Genomic DNA, 20,707 nt, shown 5'->3' with positions numbered 1-20,707 from the left:
TAATCCATGTTATTTTCATATTGGATTCATGCACTTAAAATAACAGTTATTTTATGACATTTATAAAGATATTTATGATCTGCTCAGAAAAGACTAGTTGATATAAGTCAACTGCACTTGTTATACACAAATAAACGTTGTCTACTTTTTGTAATTTAAATATGCTATACATTTTGAAAAGCAATTGATTAAATAATAAGTAATGACACTCTTCAAAATCCACCAATTTGCAAAAGTTAGGTGTAGTACTTTTATCCACATGCTGTTTTCCAACAGATGCCCGCATTCATTTGCAACAAGACTGTTTAACTTCTATTTTATAATTATAACAGATTTGTATACTCGCATGAAAATTGCATTGCTTCTCATCCCACAAACGAGCTTTGCAGTGGGTGGTTTAAACAGCATAGTCATCGACCTCCTCGTGGTGGCGCGATGCTCCATCTTCCTAGTCAACTAAAAAAGCAACCAAAGAAGAACCAGCCAAACACGCGCGGGAACCACAGTTTCTGGGCAACAAGCAACGTGTTCATTACACGCTGTAGGAATTATTACAACAACGGAGATTCAACCAGTATAATGGAGCTAAAGAAGAAAACACCGAAGAAAAGAAGATGCCGATTAAGGCTGTTTAATTGTGGTGAAAATGGCAGGAAAAAAGAAAAATGGAAAACATTAAAGTTCATTCATTTCCTGCTGTGCACCAGTTGGTGGAATATAAGTGAGAAGAGCGGTTTTGAAAGGTAAGTTACGCATTTCTTGAGCTTTTTCCATTATTGGAGCCTATTCATGACATTAAAGAGACATACAGACATTTATGGAAAGTTTTTGTGTAAGTTTGCCAGAGATCCTAAGAGAAACGAGTACCTGGCTTTAAAAAGAAATGCAAAATACTACTGTCCTCACGTACGTAAGTGAATCCATTTTTTAAATCAAGAGTTTTATTGATTAAAACAGAAAATATTAATAAACAACCGATTATAAACTGCAATTTACATTAGATTTTTATTTTTTTATTTTATTATTATTATTTTTTTTAGAATAATACACAATTTAATAATTTTATAATTTTTATAATTTAAATATTTAACATATTCAACTGCCCATCTAAATAAATGAAGGGCATTTTACAGTGCACATGGCTTGTTTTTTTTTGCCGCCTTTGCACTGCTGGGAGGAACGCGGAAGTGTACTGGGTTACCAATGGTAGCCGGTAAAACCATCCGCACAAAATGCGCGCGTCTCTTCATTTTAGATTTGTGACGGCATTTTTGATTGGTTGTATGTAAAGTCGTCTCTGATTTGTCAATGAAAAAGTTTTCTTTTTAAGCTAGATGCGGTCATAATACTCTGACTACTTCTATTATATCTTTATGTTAGAAATAGTAGTATAAGTATATAGTAGAGTAGAATGCTATTAAGAGTTAAAGCCTTTCTTTCGCGTTGTGTGTCACACTCGTGTATAAAGAGGAAGGCTGTCATCGATGTTGCCAGGTAGAATAAAGTAAACGGCTCATGGACCGAGAAATGGAAAACGGTGCACATTTACGTTTCAATGGGATATGAATCGGATCTGGTAGAGATAGAAACAAAGGAAAATAACGAATAAAAAATAATATGAAAATATTACTAATAACACTACGCAGAGTGTCGTTTGACTTGATGAAAAAAGCGGATATGGCAACATGCTTGGCGTCACGTTGGTTCAGCCCCCTCTCAGCAAAATAAGTTTATGAATTTCAAGTTTGCCGCGAGAGGGTTGCATGTTCGTTTCGGCGGTGTGGACGAGGTTTACAACGGAGACATTAGCACACTGATGGCTACACCAAATTCCAGGGGTGAGAAATACTCATCAGTTTTAATTCAGCGTGGTTTTAAACCGATTTGATGTGTAGCGGCGCGGGCTTTGTATTTTTCAACCTGTTGGTAACGTTACCTCGACTCTTGTGGTCGACTCTCCGGTATCGCTTGGTTGGATCAAGTTGATCAAGTTATCATCCACTGTAACTATTTCGGAGTTGATGGTGGAAATTCACACTGTTATATACGAAGTGACATCGAAATTTAAGTTATTTGTAAACATTAGCGTCAAACGTCGAGTTAGGTGCGTCAGCCCCTGCGGAGTACAAGACGCTTTTCTGATAGTTTCAGTGAAATATAAGCGATTGTAAGCTTGTCTATGAATAGTTTATAGTTTGATGCATTTTAGATACGTTTAGTGATTAAAAAGTGCTCGCTCACATGGTAATCTCTTATCTTATCGCAGATGGGTTATTTGAGTGTCTGTGGAGGCCTCTGAGAAGAGTGTGGAGACTGCTGCGCTGCCGTGGACCTGATGCAACTGGTGTGTATCTGAAAGATTTACAGGATGTTAGTAGGTGACATTTGAAGTGATTAGCTAATTATAAAGCATAATCATTCATGGATTGAAAATAGGAACGTGTGTGACCCAGGGCCACAAAACCAGTCATAAGGGTCAGTTTTCTGAAATTGGGATTTATCAAGTGAAAGCTGAATAAATATACTTTCTATTGATGCATTTTTAGGATAGGACAGTATTTGGCTGAGATACAGCTATTTAAAAACCTTAGGGTGTAAAAATATCTAAATATTGAGAAAATCGCCTTTAAAGTTGTTGGAATTAAGTTATTAGCAACGCATATTGCTTATCAAAAATACATTTTGATATATTTACAGTAGTAAATGTACAAAATATCTTTATTTAGTATCTTAATGGCTTTTGGCATAAAATAAAAATCGATAATTTTGACCCATACAATGTATTACGATGTACTATTGCTACAAATATACCCCTGCTACTTAAGACTGGTTTTGTGGTCCAGGGTCACATATATGAAAATGTATATTTGAATATTACGTTTATACTTGCGAATATGTAATTTAGTACAAAGTGTTGCTTATAGGGTTAGTTCACCCAAAAATGACAATTTTGTCATTAATTACTCACCCTCATGTTGTTCCAAACCCGTAAGACCTTCATTCGTCTTCTGAACGCAAATTATAATTAAAAAAATATTTTTGAAGAAGTTTGAGGTCTCTGACCCTCCCATAGACAGCAAGGGTTATTACCATGTTCAAGGCCCAGAAAAGTACCAGGGTGATCGACAAAGTAGTCTATGTGACGTCAGTGGTTCAGCTGTATTTATGAAGTTTTTACGAAGCTGCGTGAATACTTTTTTGGGCAAAGAAAACAAAAGATCCCAGATCCGGTGTTTTGATGGTGAACACATGCGCCATGCCTTGTTTACACGCGGAGAAAGAAGCATACTGTATGAAAGCTATTTAAATCTGTTGATCTGCGTTTGTGCCGCCACTGATGCAGTAGAGATGAAAATGTGTTGAAATGTTATTTTTGTTTTAGTATTCTCGTAGCTTCATAAAATCACAATTGAACCACTGATGTTGCATGGACTATTTTTTTGATCATTTTAATTTGTGTTGAACGAAGGTGAACAAAGGTCTTACGGGTTTGGAACAACATGAGGGTGAGTAATTAATGATAAATGAATTTTCATTTTTGGGTGAACAGTCCCTTTATTCTTTATAAATCCCATGAAACACAGTAGCAAAAATAACCTTTTCTCTATGTAATTTTGTATCAGAAATAAAACTTTCAGTGGAAGAAACCTCACCATTTTTCAGTGGCCATAGCTCTGTCCGTCCGTGGTGAAGATCCTCAAGTTGTTTGTCTTCACTGAGGTGAGGTATGATACAATTCGATTGTCTTTTATTTTCATGCAGAATTGTGGTAATGTGAATTTATCTGTCCTTCTGAAACCTGTGAACACCCCACCACTGCATGTTTTGGATGTCTTCTTCATCTAATGGCTTGTTTCCACCGAGTGGTACGGGTCAGTACAGTACGGTACGATTTAGGACCGATCCAACTTGCGTTTCCACCGCCGACATGTACCTTAACTTGTTGGGCGTGGTGTATGAAAGTAGCGATCGACGATAATGTGTGACAATAAGCACAACTCTGCCTCTTTTTGTTAAATATCAGTTTTAATGAACAATAATAGCCATTATAAAAGTGTAAGTACAAAGTATAAAAGGCTTATATATGAGGAAATAAAGTCAAAAGCAAACAGTTCAGTCAAACGTATGTCAAAATTAAGATTTATACATCATATGAAAGCTAAATAAATAAGCTTTCCATTGGTGTATGGTTTGTTAGGATAGGATAATATTTGGCTGAGGGATCCAAGGGTGCAAAAAAATCTAAATATTGAGAAAATTGCCTTTAAAGTTCTTTAAATAATGTTCTTAACAATGTACATGACTAATCAAAAATTAAGTTTTCATACATTTATAGTAGAAATTTTACAAAATATATTCATGGAACATCTTTACTTAATTTCCTAATGATTTTTGCCATAAAAGAAAAATCAATAATTTTGACCCATACAATGTATTTTTGGCTACTGCTACAAATAAACCCCAGTGACTTAAGACTGGCTTTGTGGTCCAGGGTCACATATGTGAGCACTCAGCACCCAGTGATCGCCTCGAGCTTCGAAATCGGCATAGCAAATTTTGAAATAGACACTGTTTACAAATAAACCACAGATTTGCATTTTAAACAACTACATTATCGCCTGAAAACTCTTAAAACTTTCATGACACAATAACAGTAATATTTTGAAAATTAGGTGGGTTTTGGGCAATGCCGTTTCACAAGTCCACAAGAATGCACATAGAGAAATGGATTGTACATCAATATAAAAATAACTAATTAACAAGGAGGTAACTATTTTGTTACATAAAAAAAAAAGTGTTAATGTCAAATCACTTGGATGATATATAATATCTGACACTTAGCATCAGTCACTCAAGCATTATAATATGACATGATTGTTAATTTAGCATTAAAATTATAATAACCATGTAAGATTTTTGTCATGTTGACTGAACTGGTGGTGTTGCTTAAGATATTGCTTGTAATGTAGTTTCTCTATAAAAAAAAAAGGGAAAAAAATAAAAATAATACTGATAAGATAACAAAACTACTACGACTTGTACTACAAATAACAATTTAAAATGCTGTAAGGATTAATGAGCTGCTGGGTTTATGAATGTTAGTCACTTGTCTGTGTTCGCTCTAACTGATTTGCTCAAATCACAACGGGGACAATAATAGGTCACCTACTACCAGAGAAACCGGCAATTCTTAAAGCTAAAGAAATCCAAAGGAACTCCGATATTTTGACAGGAAAATAAGCAAAGAATATTGTTTATATAGCCCATCAATTCTGCATGGTATAAGACTCTCTCTTACTCTGTGTGTGAGACAAAGTGACTGCTAGTCTTGTGCCTGCTAGTAACGCTAATCATGGGGGGGGAATCAATTCACTTCAGAAGGCCTTTATTATGCCGTGTGGAGTGTTGTTGTTTTTTTTTTTTAATTTATTTATTTTGTTTTATCTTACGGTCAGTGTCAAAAATGTACTTTTCCATTAAGAAGCAATATTTGTCCTTTGGGTTTGATTTACATTGGTTAGATTTTTTTTACCTTTGTAATAGTAATTTTATGGTGAACTTATTAAATGTGTTTGTCTTATGTGAAGTTATATCAAAATGTTCAATCAATCAGAATAAAGTACGTTTAAATTATGTCATAAAAAACAGGAACAGTAGGACTGCAAGGTTATGACAAATCATTGTCTAACACTACTCTTGATATTGTAATAATGATTATTAATGTTGATTTAATAATATATAAAAATGTTTTGTGTTTGTGAAAACGGCATGTGATATTCTGACTACACAGACAAAAGTTAAGAACCATTTAAAAATGTAAAAAGTTTATTGCTTTTTGCACATTAAAAAAGACTTCACACTGATTATTTTAGTAAAATAAAAGTAAAATGGTTATTCAAACTGAGGATGCATTATATTCAGAAAGTGAGCAAAGGACATTCCCCATCTGTCTCGCAAAAACTCCCTTTATTAAAAGAGAAGTCCATTTCTAGAACTAAAATTTACAGATAATTTGCTCACCTCCTTGTCATCCAACATGTTTCTTTCTTTCTTCGATAAATACTTGTTTGAGGAAAAAATTTCAGGAATGTTCTCTGTATTGTGAATTTCAGTGGTTCCCCCAAGTATGAACTTCCAAAATGTAGTTTAAATGCAGCTTCAAAGGGCTCTAAATGATCCCAGCTGAGGAAGAAGGGTCTTATCTAGCGAAACGATTGGTCATTTTCAAAACAAAATTACAATTTATATACATTTAAACCTCAAACGCTCGTATTGTCTAAGTCTATGTAAACTTTATTTTTGTTCAGGTTTAATTAAGTCAATACAGTAAGGTTATGTTGAAAAACTCCCATCTCGTTTTCTTTCCCAACTTTAAAATCATCCTACATTGCTGCAGAAGTACCAACCCAGTATTTACAAAATGAAAATGCAAAGATGATCAAACACCCTTTACAAAAAAAAAAAAAAAAAAAAAAAGGCAATGTAGGATAATTTTGACATTGAAAAAGAAAACGAGACAGGAGTTTTTCGACATACCCTAATTGCCTTTACCCGGATTACACAGAGTACTCGTGCATCACAGAGACGAGACAAGACGAGGATTTCAGGATTAAAAAGTATATAAATTGTCAAATTATTTAAAAAATGACCGCTAGATAAGACCCTTCTTCCTCAGCTGGGATCGTTTAGAGCTCTTTGAAGCTGCATTTAAACTGCATTTTAGAAATTCAAATTTGGGGGCACTATTGAAGTCCACAATATGGAGATAATTCCTGAAATGTTTTCCTCAAGAAACATAATTTCTTATCGACTGAAAAAGGAAGACACAAACACCTTGGATGACAAGGGGGGTGAGCAAATCATCTGTAAATTTTTGTTCTGGAAGTTGACTTCTCCTTTAAGTGCATCGATAGAAATTATCCAGATATAAATTTGTTAGCGATTCTCAGTGGTTAAGTACCCAAGCTCAAAAAAGTACCCAAGCTCAAAAAGTTGCCCTGTGTATCATTCATGGTACTAAAGGCTATTCCTTTGCTATTCTAAATGTGTGGACCATTTGGTTCACACCTTTACAGAGACAGTTCCTGTTGATTGCATCTGGGGCACAGTCACAATGTAAATGCATTTGTCTAAAATTACACAAAATCTTTCAATCCCCCCATGATCACTTTTGATCACAAAACATACTTTTCAGTAATCATGAATACAGCGTGCTGTATACAGGCTCCATTACGTGAGATGACAGAATAAGAGTTCATGGTGAAGTTTGTATTCTCTTGAATGCCTAAGTCCTTTTTTATTTTGACATTGTGATCATGTGGAAGTTGTGGATGTTGCTGTGTTCTGTGGATGTTCAGGCATATTTATCTAGGTGGCCAGTGCAGTCTAAGCGTTGGATGTCTCTGCTGATCCTCTGGAACGCTGGAACACCTGCAATCACACACAAGAGAAAAAGCAAACATATCTTTCCAAAGAAAAGATTTTAAACAAATCATGCCTAACTGTGAATAAAACTGTCCCTATTTAATGTTGGCAGGACACTACAGTGTTTATCAGTGGTAGAATGTCCATGTCTTCGTCCTCAGACGACAAGCTAGAGCCTAAAAACCCTTGTCCCGCTATATCTGGACTCTGAAAAACACTACTGCCATCTATCCCTCATCTCTAGGCAAATTCACATCTATCCACTCAATGTTTCCCTGTGCCTTAACTGCTGCATCAGTTAATAAAAGTTCCTCAAGTGGTCTTTGCCACTTGGATTCTTGCTGTGACATGAGTTTTTTTTTTTTTTTTTTTTTAAATCTTTACTAGGGATGTTAACCGATGACCGTTTGACCGGTGGTTGACCGTATCAACGTTAACCGGTCAAAGTTGTCGGTAGTCGGTTAAAAAAAAAAGTGATATCTAAATTAGGCTATTATAGACAGTGGACTATACGCTACTACAGTTAGCCATCTCATTCCTCATCTTTTTGTGTTAAGTGAACAAATTATCCCTCACACTCAATTTTTCATAACTCGCCTGTTTGTACTTAATAAACCAATAAAAACATTTGGCGCGAGGTCACAGCGTTTGGGTTCGCGCGCTCACAAGGTTTGCGAAAAGTAAAGGCAACAGGCTAAAAAAAAAGAGCGGCGTCTCTTCGGAGCTGTCATTTTCTTAAATGAGCCGTGGCAATGTTTCAAATGAGCTTCTAACCTAGACAAACGCCTTTATTTTCAAAGCGATTACCTTGTACCCAAACCATTTGAAACTAAGGAGCCATTTGTCCTACGATTACATACAACAAGCTCTTCGGCGCCGCGTTTGCGGGACTCATGTTTCGCGCTGTAGGGGATTTTAAAAAAGTGACGCGAGTGGCAGTGTGTGTGTGTGTGTGCGGGAGGCAGAGCGGCAGAGAGATGCGACAGAGTTGCGAAATTGCAGGCGCGGCTCGAAATGGCTGTTATTTCAAATAGCGTACCATATTTTAAACTAATCGGTTAACCGGTTTCAACCGGCTAATGAGGCTCGGTGGTCGGTCAAGAAATTTTTTAGTTTTCGCCATCCCTAATCTTTACCCATTTGTTGGGCACTATACCATGGGCACCCTTTGAAGGTGTCAAAACCTGATTCTTGGCATTGTGTACTGCCAGGCTGAGTCTTTCATCCATTTGGACAAGACTATCAGATGTTGGATTTTCATTGGACATGGGCTGGCCTTGGACATGTTCAAAAGGGCATAATATCCTTGTAGCTTCCTTGTGGTTTCCCTCACTGCATTGGTTGTCATCTTGCAGTTCAGCTCCAATTTCGATCAGTGAGGAAACTTTGCACTCTTCATTTTGCATTTGTTTACTGTCCTGCTGTCTGTGTAGTTTAATTTGTCTTGATGCCACTGTATGTGGACCTCTCTCCTTTACGGCTTGTTTAGCAGCACTGCCTTCTAGGACATCATCTTTGGCTTCAGTTGTTGAGGTTTCTGTGTATGCTTTACCCTTCTCTATTGTGTCTTCACTTGTCTTGTTCACATACACATGGAGTCCATAAGCTTTTGGATGAGATGTCGCTAGCTGGTGCTGCAGAGAGAGGTTCTTCAGTTTCCCTGCGGCTCCACAGCATTTAGCAGAGTCTGTTTTTGTTTGGCTGTCAACTGCTGAAACCTGCTTTCTGCTTTCATTAGGTTGTCCTCATCATTACTTTGATGTTTTAAGCTCATCGTGCAATTACATACACAGTGTCCTTCCTCGTTGCAATTCCTGCAACTTCCTTGAGTTTTGGTTTTTGAGTGTGTCTGATATTCACTTTTTTTTTTATACCCTGTTGTCCTGTTGTTGTACAAGGTTTTGGATTGCAAAGCTCTGAGTTTGACATCCTGTGTTCTTTCAATCTTTGCTGACCATTCAACAATCTGGATGAATGTTGTTGCAATGCTGTCCCAGTCATCATACTTGATTTTAAGAGCTTGAGAAATCTCAGGTTTCAGTCCATTCACAAATGTGGTTTTGAGAGGCATGCTAGTATCTTTATTGAGATCTTCACTGTTGTTGTTCACACCAGCATGTTCCTTCCAAGTTTGCCTGAAGCGTTCTTCAAACACTGCAACACTTTCTCCTGTCTTCTGCATGCAAGAGGTAATTTTAGCCCAATTAACCTATAGGTTTCAGTTCAAACAAGAAGGTTTGCACCACTTCCCATCCATCCTCAATGTTTTCTTGAGACTCACCAATCTTTCTTTCAACACTTTCTGTTAGTCTCTTTTGGTCATTGTCTCTTAAGCTCACATTAACAATCATCTCACAGTCTAGTGGATGTTATGGGTGGGCGATTATACCGGTAGACACGATTAACCGGTAGAAATTTGTCAACCGATAGAGATTTTGGTCTATCGTCTTAATCGCGATTGAGATCACGTGACGTTGCACGTTACGTAACCACAATGGAAGAAGACGGTGCAGCAGCGGTGACTTCGCTTACATGTGACGAAACCAACAACGAGGAGATTGTAAAGAAAAAAGGTGCATTGTCTGTGGTGTGGAATTGGTTTGGGTATAGGAAAAGTGCTACGAATGAGACGAACGTGATTTGCAAGGTATGCAAGAGCACTGTTTTAGCAAGCGGTGGAAACACGTCAAACCTTTTCTATCATCTGAAATCCAAGCATCCAAACGAATATGGCCAAAGTAAAAAAATGCGGCAAACCTCAGCCCACTCATCTACATCATCACAGAGCACTTGCAAGCCCAAAAATCCCGTACAAACTTCCTTAACGGCGTCTTTCGCAAATGCAATTCCCTACGACAAGAAATCTCGAAGATGGTTAGACATAATGCGTGCTATTACAACGCACATTTGCAAAGACATAGCACCTATTCACACAGTTGAAAAGGAGGGGTTTAAAGCTTTGGTAAAAACACTGGATGCAAGATACGTAATCCCAAGCCGCAAATATTTTTGCCAAGTGGAGTTGCCAAGTTTATACATGTCTTGCTGTAGCGAAGTGGAAAATGAGCTTAGTCAGGGATCGAAATTAACTTTTTTACTTGGTAGCACTGGTGCTCCCAACTTCAAATAGTTAGGAGCACCAAAAAAAAATTTAGGCGCACCAAATGTATATTAAGGTTGCATTAAATACAACTACACAACCTATAGCCTACAGCCTAGATATGTTATGTAGCCTAATTTATGCACATTGGGGAGTCGCTCTCTGAACGTGGGGTATTAAAAATGCTTTTGAATGCGCGCGCGTTTTACATTCGGTTTCGTTTTAACGATGGCGCTAAACTCTCAGCTGTGCTAAGCGTGCATTCTACAATACAAGACATTAATTTAACAAAACAATTTGAAAGTGGGGGAGTTTTGAAAATTGTGTCCCCGGTGGAAATTACGCCCCTGCGTGAGTGAAACTCTGAAGCTGAGTTATCATTTGATGTGAATGTATGCCGCGTTTTACAGTATATTGAGACTGAGGCGCAAGAATTGCGTCTGACAGAATGTGTGCTGTAGCACGAAATATAGTATATTTCTTCAAAAGCAGGTTGTGGAGACCTTTTATTTGTCCACAATAAAAATCGTCATATCACACATCCCTAATTGCAATGTAGTTTGTACAAATCAGGAACAGAGGTTAGTTGAGAGAAAGAACGTCCGGTTCCGAATTTCAGCAGAGCGCAGTGTCAGTGACAGGGAGTGATCGACGGCTAATATCTAAATTCTGTATTAAAGTTAAGAATGTACAGATCGAGTTTAATTAGTTATGTAATGTTGGAGAAAACGGCAAAACTGTCACTGTATCAGCTCACAGCGGTCTGGGCAGTATTAGGCTAGCGAAAGTTTTGTAAAGAAATTAGAACATGTCGCAGCACAACAATTTCTCGCACTCGCTTCCAAATATATTTTGAGGTCGCGCAGAATAAATTTTGGGAGCATATGCGACCAAAACGGTCGCAATTTCGAGCCCTGTTCGTGATGTCGCTCACTTCGCAACGACTACAGATCTGTGGATCAACGTAGCCGTGTATGAGTCTGACGATACACTTGCAGTAAACAGTATGGTTGTTTTTTTTTACTTGAAGTAATGCTGCAATTCACAGTTTAAATGAAATTACATTATATAAAACAGTTTCTTTGTTTGAATTTTTATTTATGCATTTTCAGATACAAATTGCTATATTGTGATATATCGTTATTGAGGTAGAAAATTGCTTCTACCGTGATAGAAGATTTTGGTTATATCGCCCACCCCTAGTGGATGTAAATTGTAGATTTTCTGCAAGCGTTGAAGAAATTGCCAAACTCTTTGTGGTTGCTTGTACACGTCTGGCAATTCTTTTGACCGTTTGCCAACTTGTTCAGGTGTAGCTGGCTGGTATGTTCTGTATGGAACATATCTTTACCAACTTTTTTACAGTGCGAGTTCGTTGCTCACCATTCTCCTCATACTCCTCCTCATTGTCAATTTCAACTTCAGTTCGTCTGTTCTTGATGATAACAGGAGCAAGTCTGACCTTTGTGTTCCTCATAGTATCAGCATGTTTGTTGATGTCTTCATCGCTGTCTTCAGTGTTACTTAAAGATTTTGGAGAGCAAAGTTATCATCTTGTCATTCTCATGTAACAGTCCTTCTTTGTCTGTCTTTACAGTTTGCAATTGTTCAGCCAGTGCTCGAACCTTTGCTTTCTCTGTTTTGATCTCACGTTGTAATTTGTCAGTCTCACACTTCTGCAGATGATATAGAATTTGTTTGACCGAAACCACAGACAGTCCATCTTTCTTGGTGTTTGTCCAGAAGCGCTGTGTCTTTCCATAAGCCCTTTTAATGTCCGGCAAGGCCCATTGTTCACTCTCTAAGTGTTTAATGCTGTACCTCTGGCACATGTCATCATGGCACTTCCTCAGTCCCAGCCTTTTGTCCAAATACACATTCAGATTGTACAACATCTGATCAATGGTGACATTTGGAGGTTCTGTCCCATGCCTTTCTGTTGTTGATCTCAGTACAGAGCCATAACAATTGTTTCGTGGAGACTCAGCCATGGCAAGTACAGGAAAAGTGCCCTCAGAGGTGTGAAAACAGAACGAAAGGTGTTACAGCTGTTAAACGTAAGGTAAACAAACTTGTTTCATGGCTTTATACCATCCTTTTTTAACCCAATTACTTTTCAAAGCTAAAAAAAAGTGGCTACTGAGTTAGCACCCAGTCAAGAATTCACAATTCTTGCAGCAACATCAGTCCCAATGCTTTCTACAGCTCCTACAGTCTCTGGACGAATGGACCAAATTGTTGTTTTTTACACAATTCCTACAGACAAAAAGAGAAAGGACCAAGCCTCTGCTTCTACAGTCTCTTTATGAACGGACCAAATTGTTGAGAACGAACTAAATCATTTAAGATTCCTACAGACTCAAGAGAAAGGCCCAAGCCAAAAATTCTTAAACAGTGTTGCACTGATTATTATGGCTACACTACATGCATCAAATTATTTGCTTACTTATGAAAGTGTGTTCTTCAAGTGTTCCTTTAGAGAGCTGATAAGTTTCACTCACCAAATTAGGATCTTTGAGACAGGATCCAGTTGATTCAAATAAGTTGTGTCCACAGATGCAGTCTGTTGTTCTTCAACACAAAAAACTGTAGAATCTTCAAGACTTTTCTGTTCACTTCTTGTTGCAGTTGGTGAGTTCTCTTCTTATCTGTCTCTCCTGGCTGGCTCTCGCCAAATTGTTAGATTTTGCTGTATTTGGTTGACCAGTGGTTTGGATGGCTCGCCATATGTATTAGATTTCTCTAATACATAAAATAAGTAAGCCTGACCAAAGTTCAGGGGAAAAGAGTTTATTGAAGAAGGTCATGTAGCATAGCGGTCTTCTAGATCTTAACCCATGTAAGGGTCCGAAGCTTCTTCCTAGTTTCTTTTAAAGTTCTTCATAGCTTCTCCTTAGCTTCTATCTAGCTTCTACATAGCTTCTCCTATAGTTCTATCTTTAAGACAGAACTTTATACCTAAAGATAAATGGCTAGAAACAATAGATACTGTCAGGACCCCCTGCTGTGGATCCTGTAATCTACAAGAAGTTCCTGAGGAATGCTATTCCTTTATTATTCTAAATGTATAAACCATTTTGTTCACACCTTTACAGAGACGGTTCCTGTTGATTGCGTCTGGGGCACAGTCACAATGTAAATGCATTTGTTTAAAATTACACAATCTTACACTTGCGTTGATGCTGTTGTGGGTTTTCCGCTTACTGTCTGAGCATAGCTGTGACTTCCAGGGGCCTTGCAATTGAAGGGGGGAGGGGGGAGGGGGGAGGCAGGAGAGGCTTTGGTCTGGCCTGATGTGCTGAATGTGAGGAAGTATGAGGGCTGAGGAAGCATGCTCTGGTGCTGGCTGGAATGATCTCAGCATGTGACAGTGCTGGCGTCCTGACAGTGTTTTCTGGGTGTTGTCTGTAAGGGGAAATTTTTTTTTCTTACAGTTCTCGGGGGAGGTTGTTGGTAACAGGTCTCTACAGTGCCAGCATTTCAGACTTGGCTGATCACATGTGTGACTGAATAAATATTAAGGAGCACAAGTGCGACTGATCTGCTCAGCATATTTTTGATTGCGCTGAGGGGAGCTTCAAATGATTCTGTATGTTTTTGCGTACACTTCATACTATGTATTTTTCTCAAGTCAGGTATGCATCTTGCGTTTAGATTCAGCTTTGATATGTTTTAGAGCTCTGGCTAATACATTGGCATTAGTTATGTATACTTAGACTGTAGAGGCTATTGGGTTTTTCTGTTTAGAGCAACAGTGTGTTGTTGACCAACCTAAATTTGTGCACGTGAGAAATCACAGCATGATTATATAAAGTTACTTACGTCGAGAAGATACTGCGTGACTCATGGCGACCTTGTTCATGACCTTCAGCTTTAAGTTTAAAAGAACTGTACATTTTAAATTTAGCAAATTAAAGGCAAAATGCTCATGTCCTTTGCTGCCAGTCTTTCTGGCATGAGATCCAGAACTGGGCGGTGAGAGGACTTGTCTCGTATGTTTCTGTATGTACTGTCAGTGCTTAAATCAATCAGTTGATCCTGCTCTGTCACTGTCAAATTTGATCCATCCGATGCATTGTCTTTAAATGGAAACTGTATGCATGTCTTGTCCTTTCACCAGGATTCAGCTTCAGAAAAGTACTTTCCAAATTGCTCCTCAAGTGCCTCAACAATTAAATCTGTCACTTGAGGTGAAAGCACTGCAGAATCACCCAGGTCATCCACAGATGGAAACATGGAAACTCACTCTCTCCATCTTTTCAGCTCCTTCAGTAAACCATCTATCTTATCATGAAGCTGAATGTCATGTGCATTGCGGTCCTGCAAAGAAGAGTTACGTCTGTTAAGTAGAGAGAACCTCTGTCAGATAGGCCAATTTAGTGAGCCACTGAACTTTGCATCCAGCTCTGCACAGTGTTTTGTCATCCAAGATGTTGAATCTATTCAAAGTAAAAACTTGTGAATAGATGCGTGTAACTGAAACAGCTTTGATGATTTCATGCTTTTGTTTGATAGGATAGCTGAACAAATAACACACTGCCAATTCAATGTCACCTGTGTCCTTATAAGTAAATCCAAGCTTTAGATAAGTCCAGAAAGTGCTCAGAAAAATATCTTGTTTGCATTTGGCTAGGGCTTCTGCAGTGGGTTTATTGATATTACAAAGCCATTCTGTCAAATTAAATTGTGCATAAATTATTAGCCATTAGCGTTTTCAAGTTAGGGCGCTTGTTTTCTTGTTTCTTTTTTTTTTTTTTTTTTTTTTTGCTCCGTTTATGTTGACGTATCGTACTGCACATGGATGCAAGCATTTTATTAAAGTTGTTAATGCAATAATTATATTATTTTTAATATAATTATTTTTTGTGATCCAACATTAATTAGCGGACCCCCTGCAGTATCGCAGACCCCCGGTTGAAGACCCATCGTGTAGTGTGTCCCCAGCTTTAGAAGTTAAATTTGGTCAATTTGGTTTTACAGTAATGGTCATGACCTCTGGTTAGATATTGTCTTACCTTAATTAAGTGTTTACAGATCTATGGGGACTAATAAAAGCATTCTAGAATGAGCTAAGTATTGCACGAGCCATCTAGAATATTATATTATCTCTCATGTTTGATCTAACAAGCAGCTGCCCTCACGTTTAGCTGCAGGAGTCAGGATAGCAACTGTGAGTACATTTTCTGTCATCTTTTTTTTAGGACTGTAATATAAAGAGTGTACAAATATATCTTTAGCAGCAGTCTGAAAGTGAATAGCACATAACAGCCACAGTTACCGGTATAAACATGGATATCTATTGGTACAATATGCGTCACATGACTAAACATGCGTCATCGTTTCAAAAGCCTCCGTTTTCACAGTCCACGCTGCAACGCAAAAACTGCGTTTTCAAATTTATCCACTTTGGAGAGCTTTCAAAAGTTTTCAAAAAGCTCCATTTTCCTTTACCAAAAACGCCATCTCAGTGTGGACGGAAGGCCAAAATGGAGAGAAAAAGATGCGTTTTCAAACGAAAACGTATTAGTGTGGACATGGCCTTAGTCAGTGCCCTCTGTCTAATGACCAAGACTGACGAGTTTGTGAATATGAGATCCATATGAGCCGGTACGAGACTCAAAAGCCCCTTTAACACTGCACATTGATTCCGTAAAATTGCCAGAGTGCCTTCTGTGTGAACGCAAACAGTTCCGGGAATGATCCTGGGTTGGGGACCTTGTTACATTGCCGGGATCAGTCCCGGAACGAGCGCTGTGTGAACAAAAGCCAGATTAAATGCTGTGAAGGCTGTGTTGTAGTGATGACGCAGGTTATCGTGCGAGTCTTTTACCGGGTGTTTTGAAGGCAGATAAACATTCACGACGATAATATATGTGCAAACTGGAATGAGTGACCAGGGAGCTCCTTAATAACACTATCCGTGCAGAAGCGGAGATCGTTTGCCTGTTTAGCTGTACGCATCGCATTACACATCACATCCAAATGTTGCGTATCTTTACAGCATCTATACGAGTTGTGTGTGACCGCGCACATATATTCTGGAAAATCACTGGGAGTGTGAATGAACCAAAATCAAATGATTCCGGGACAAATCACAGGATCCGTGTATCCGTGTATTTTCCGGAATCGCTGTGTGAAAGGGGCTAAAGTGTTATAGGAATAGGATTCCTATAACATGAGCCAAAATAATAATAAGAAGAAATGAACAAACAACCAATTGGCATTTTAACCTAAATTTGAGGTCATAAAAAAAATGGAGTCCGATTATAATTTAACTAGAACTGTCAAATGATTAATTGCGATTAATCGCATACAAAATAAAAGTTTGTTTGCCTAATATGGGTGTGTGAATTGTGTATAATTATGTATAAATACAAACACATTCATGTATATATTTAAGAAATATTTAAAAATATATGTATTTATTATAATTATGTAATTTATATTTTATATATATATATATATATATATATATATATATAGTACATGACACATTTCTCTTAGGCCAACTCAAACTTTTATTTTGAATGTTATTAATCATTCGACAGCCCTGAATTTAACTTAAATTTAACAACTTTGCACCAAACACACAAGAAACCTTCAGCCCACCGTTGGAAACCTTCCTTGGGCCAATTGCGTGGACCGTACAGGCTGCTCCAGTCCACCTAGGTTGTTTGTTTGTTTTTTTTTGTTTTTTGTTTTTTTCTGGAGCATTTTCTTCTTTTAATATGCATTTATTTTAGATATTTGGAGAGTACTCACATTGGTCTCTGCGGATGGTTCTTTTAGGTCCTCATTTGGCCTTTGATTTTTGGATGTTGTTTGTTCTCAGCCAGCTAAGGTTTTTTTTTTTTTTTTTCAAATTGCTGATCCAGGGAATCTGTTTTAGATATGTGGAGATTACTCACTTCGGTCTTAACAGGTGGTTCTTTTAGTTCCTCAGTTGACCATTGTTTGGTTTCTGGAGGTTCTCTTTTTGTCTTCGATCAGTTGAGATCCTGACTAGATGAAGACTAATTCAAGTTGTTGTGGTATATCATTGATGTATCCAAGTTGTAGTGATGTATTTTTGTAAAAGTATTCAAGATAGTCCAAGTTAATCCAGACTTTAATAGTAGTTGTATAAATGCAGGAGTGCATGTCTGCTCTCTTTCTTTCTCTTTCTCTTTCTCTTTCTCTCTCTTTCTCACACACCCACACTCTCATCAACAGTGTTAGTCATCAGCAGTGTTTGAATTCAAGTAGTTTAGTTGTTGCCATGTTTCAGTTTTGTCTAGGTTGTGACAATAATAATAATAATAATAATAATAATAATAATAATAATAAACTTTAATTTAATTAATTTCACCAGTAAATTTGTTGCCACGTTTAATGCTATCCACCATTTAGTCTGTGCAAATACATCAGGCCAAACCTTCAAACAAATGCAGTAGTGTAGTAATTTAAATGATCCATAAATAAACTGTCAATAAAATAAAGTTCTTGGTTTGAAAGGATTTTAAGGCACACATGCTTGTTGCTCATGACCTCTTCACCTTTTTTCCTATATAGGTGATCGTATTTAATGAACTGATGACCAGTCAAACAACAGAATTCTTGGACCTATGTTTTAAACCCAAGTATAAAAGAAGGATAATGGATATACTTCCCCCTCGAATCATCAGCTCAGCCATCCAACATGTCCGTCTGACTGCCATACTGACATGGAACGGATTTGTACTTCCAAAATGAAATGTGTAACAATCAAGGTACTTTGTTACTGCCTGCTCAGGGACCACACTGTGCGTAAGCTTCTCAGTGATTGTCTCTTCAAAGTTTTGGATGGCATGATCTTCACTTTGCCAAACTGACAAAGACTGTAGTGGACACTGTTTTGTCCTAAATTAGTTGGTTTAGATCTATGCAAGGAGGTGTTAGATCATTAGCTGGCCAGCTTGAAGATAATGAAGTGCTGTAACTGTAAAGTGTCCTTAAATTTTAGAAAGTATTTTTAATGAGCTATGCACACATGCGTGCATAAAAAAGCTGTACATGTATGTTTTCATACAGAAATCGTTGACATTCCCTCCCATCTTTTTTTAGAATAATCCACATTCATCAAGTTAAGATCAAAGATCAAATAACTGTTGTGGATCTGGCATGAATTTTTGTGAACTTTAATATGCAACACATCATCGGGACTGTGGCCTGTTAGCTTTTGATAAATTTCAATCAGGTTTTGTGGTGCTCAGTTCACCACAAGGTGGTTAATGATTTTGTCTAGTACTTACAGTGAATTGTACCACTGATGTTTTACTTAAACCTCTTTAAAGGGATAGTTCACCCAAAAATGAAAATTATGCCAGTACTTTGTGTGGAAGATATTTTTGCTTTTTTATATTACCATTTATCAAAACATCTTTTATGTTACATAGAAGGAAAAGTCATACGGGTTTGAAACAACATTAGGAGAGTGAAATTTGTGACAGTGTAAAATATGACAAACTGTCAGAAGAAATTCATCTTGATAATGTCAGATAACTTTGATAGAAAGGTATGTAATGGATTACAATCAACCAAAAATTCAGACAACTGTTAGTATGACTATTTACACAACTATCAATACTTTGTTGACCAATTACCAAGCAATGCTTGGTCAAAACATGGTCAGGTCAATGCTTCTGGATAATTTTTGGTCCAAAATTTGATCAGTTTTACTGGTAGTCCACTATATGAAGAATGTTTGTGTATAATATGTCATAGTTTACTTTATTTTGCTATACTCGCTTGCATAAATGGACTGTATCGTCCAACATGTAACTTCCACAAAGTTACATGTTGGTCATGCCATGAACCTACAGTCAAACCAAAAATTATTCAGACACCAGAAATTTTTGATGGTGTCCAACAAGTTTGGATATGTTTGGTTTTAAAAGCTAGGAACAGAAAAGAGATGATCAAATTTGGCCCTTTTGACTAAGGCAATGATAAAACCAACATTTAGGGGCCTTTTCTGTTTCTGTGCATGCACCAAAGCCTGTCTGGTTGGATTTTAGGCCTTTGGGAATTTCCCTAAAATCCAAGCACCAGCTTTCTTCAGGAGTGTTGCAACAACGTTTTGTCACCATTATTGGAGTATTTATAGTAGGCATGCAGGATGTTACCATTTCTCACGATGTGCCTACACTGGAAGTAAGTGACAAGCTAAATCACTTCCATTCGCTACCAACAAAGCTGTCTACAGTGCAAATGAGCAATATTGCTTGTTTTGCTTGCCTCTCGTTGGCAGTGGCAACGTGGTTATATTTTGAGTAGATATTCTCTTATTAAAACTTGTCCAGACACTTTGTGTCTCTTTTGGTTATTTATTTAGAGTTTTGTGAAGAAAACTATTTAAACTGTGCTTGCATTGTTAAGATTATGGTTGTATGGATGTCAGTGTGTAATATTAGTGTTAAGTGTCTGAAAAGAGATATATGAATGGAATACTGTGATGTTGTCTCAGTGCAAAATGAGACTTGCAGCCTAAATGTGATGTATGTGTTGAACTAATAAAGGTAAATGATCCAAATACATTTTTCTGTTATTATTTATATTGCACTAGAGGGCATGCTGTGCATGGTCAAATGAGCGTCAAGGCTTTTAACAGGCTATGTATATGTATATAGTATGTGCTGTATATAATATAATATTGTATATGGGCCATTCTATAGAATTGGTTCAAAGTCAGAGCTGGAAACAAATTTTGTATGTATGCAAATTGTATAATATCTAAGGCAGGGGTCACCAGACCCGGTCCTGGAGGGCTGGTGTCCCTGCAGAGTTTAGCTCCTACCCTAATCAAACATACCTGAACCAGCTAATCAAGGTATACTTGAAACTTCCAGGCAGGTGTGTTGAGGAAAGTTGGATGTAAACTCTGCAGGACACCAGCCCTCCAGGAACAAGTTTGGTGACCCCTGATCTAAGGTACACATTTCTAGTAATTGTGCAAATGTGTCACTACAAAACACAGTAATATGTAATTTAATAAGAGAGGTTATATTGACCTATTAAGATTTTGTTTACATCTACCTTGTAAATATATTTTTGCTATTTTATTAAAAAGTTTTCAGGTAAAACAATTATAATTTCAACAATATTTCAACGATATTTTAGTATTTTATATCCAATATATCTTTGTGAATCCAATTTTTAAAAGTT

General features: G+C 37.4%; 1 long non-coding RNA gene across 2 annotated transcripts; it reads left to right on the top strand.

Annotated features, from left to right (window-relative positions):
• The first annotated feature begins 507 nt into the window (after positions 1–507).
• Positions 508–20,077, top strand: LOC127156275 (uncharacterized). 2 transcript variants are annotated; one of them, XR_007825705.1, is made up of 4 exons: positions 508–743; positions 2,267–2,344; positions 3,624–3,720; positions 18,077–20,077. It is a non-coding gene; the product is annotated as an uncharacterized LOC127156275 (long non-coding RNA). The 2 variants fall into 2 exon arrangements; XR_007825713.1 differs by lacking the exon at positions 508–743 and adding an exon at positions 1,723–1,838.
• Positions 20,078–20,707: the final 630 nt, after the last annotated feature.

This window comes from Labeo rohita, chromosome 3, assembly GCF_022985175.1.
Source record: "Labeo rohita strain BAU-BD-2019 chromosome 3, IGBB_LRoh.1.0, whole genome shotgun sequence".
NCBI lineage: Eukaryota > Metazoa > Chordata > Actinopteri > Cypriniformes > Cyprinidae > Labeo > Labeo rohita.
The sequence above is the reverse complement of the archived record's forward strand: the minus strand, read 5'-3'. Positions and strand labels throughout refer to the sequence as shown.